Genomic DNA, 2,471 nt, shown 5'->3' with positions numbered 1-2,471 from the left:
TTTTGTTGTCATATCCCGTCTGGCCGCGTTTACTCCACCAACTGTATTCCCTTCTGATGATTGGCTCGATTTTTGTTATCCTTTTATTCTTGACTTATGGATAGGGTGTGGCTGACTTCTCTTTATGATATCCAGTTGTTTTGTTGATATATATATTTTTTCATATAAAACACTTACGTAATTAATATGCACGCCAAGAAAACACAACTAAATGAAGCTGGCTTTTAGAAGTATGCAAAGGCTCTATTGAAAGTTCGAAGTTCCAAAAGATTACATCCGCACAATTCTTAGCCGGAGTATTATCGGCATATTTGTTACATTACATTTAATCAAAGCTAAGAATGATGTAAAAGCATAATATCACTGAATTTCTGTTGCATCTGTCACATTTACATCCGATTTCCGAAGTAAACAAACACAAGTGTTTCCTGATTGGCCGACCTTGAATGTGATGGACCTGAACGCGGCCCAACTAAGCTTTAAAGCGCTTGATACAAATTACGTAAGGGACTAACTAACATTCCCGAGGTCTTGCCACTCCCAGAGTATGCAGCACATGAAAAAACAAAACAGTATATTAAACCGTTTGTTGTTAAAGTTAGTTTGAGGTAAATATCTTTTAAGTATTACATTAGCCTACTTAATAAAAGATGAGTGGTAGATGCTGGCAATCATCATCAACTCGCTTGATGTACAAATTCTGATTATTTCTTCCTTTGCCTTTTTTAGTCTGTTTGTGTCTGCTCTCCTTACGTTCCATTCCTCCCGTACGTCCTGTCGCTTTTTATCATGCTTTCCATTTCGTGAGGTTCTGCTATGCGAGACAAACCTATAATGGTTTCCTATAACCCAGGAAACAATTTGCAGCACTGGGTGGTAACCATACAGCCAAATAACTGACTGATGTGAAACCTACTATGGTGTCCCCATTAAATGGGAGGGCACACACAAATGTGGCATGCATCCAGGAACTACCATTCTCATCCTTGTGTCCTGCTGTGGCATGATGCTGTCTGCTGCAAGGGAATCTCCCGTACTTCCTGTCACTTTTTATCATGCTTTTCATTTAAAGAGATTCTATTTTGGGTGACAAGCCTATAATCGTTTCCTGTAACCCAGGAAACAATTTGCAGCATTAGGTGGTAACCACATAACCAAATAACAGGCTGATGTGAAGCCTACTATGGTGTCCCCATTAAATGGGTGGACACAAAAGAATGTGGCATCCATCCAGGAACTAAACTTCCATTCTCATCCCCGTGTCCTGCTGTGGCATGGTGCTGTCTGCTGCAAGGGAATCTCTATTCACTGTACAGGGCAGTTGCATGCCCATGGTTGACAGGTCTGCTCAGCCAGAGGGGCTGCAGTTACTCAACAACAATAACTTAAAAGGTTTCTGCATGGACAAATGAAGGGTGAAATATAACTGATCACGGTCAGGAAAATAAAGTACTGTAACTGGTGCAGGGTAGCAAGGTTACCCAATCAGAAACCTAGATCTTTGCATGAAAAATATCCTACTTCTGACACACTTGGAACTGTACTACCTAGGCAATGAAAACTATGCTTATTCAAGATATCATATTAGTCCGATACTATTAGTTCCTATATGGTCCACTGCAGGGCACTGAACCTACTCAGCAGAGGAAGAGTGGTTGCCAGACTTTAATCTTTTCCATAATGGAAAAGTTCAAATGGGGAAGGGCTGTCTGTTGGTGAGTGATGCATGAGGAAGTCAAGATGTTATAATGGCTATACATGTGTGCATCAGAGTCTGTATACAGTATATTATTGGAGGCTTACATGATGGAGTCATAGTGCCAACTTTAATATATAGGTGTGAGACTATGGTCTATCTATCTATCTATTGCCAGACGCCTCAATCCCGTTTGGGGTGGCCACAAACAAATCGCCTCCACGTCGCCCTGTCCCCCGCCATTTCACTGCCCTGCTCCCAACTCACACACCCCTCTCTCATATACCTCTCCACCCCATCCCTCCATCTCATCCTCGGCCTCCCCCTCCCTCTTCCCCCCTCCACCTCACTCTCATACACTCTCTTCGTCAGTCTTTCACCCTCCATCCTCTCCACTATGGTGTGGCATGAAAATGAAGTCAAGAGTGACGGCAGTGGAGATGGGACTGTTGACGAATGTATTTGGAGTACAGAGAGTGGATAGGATACGGAATAATGAGATTCGTGAAAGATGTGGAATGAGGAAGCCTGTGGACACCAGAAATGAGGAGAGTGTATTGAGATAATATGGTCATGTGGTGAGAATGGATGACAACAGAGTGGTGAAAAAGGTATATACGGTATATCTGAGCAAATCTGCAGGAGGGAGGAGGTGAGGTAGACCAAAAAGGCGGAGAGATATGGTAGATGACTGCGTGAGGAGGAGAGGTAATGAAGTTAGTGAGGCTAAGGGACTGACAAGAGATCGAGCTGGCTGGATGAATTTTGTGCGGAT

This window comes from Coenobita brevimanus, chromosome 75 (assembly GCF_032717465.1).
Source record: "Coenobita brevimanus isolate Jiangsu-jjx chromosome 75, ASM3271746v2, whole genome shotgun sequence".
Lineage (NCBI taxonomy): Eukaryota > Metazoa > Arthropoda > Malacostraca > Decapoda > Coenobitidae > Coenobita > Coenobita brevimanus.
This window is presented reverse-complemented; position numbering follows the sequence as displayed.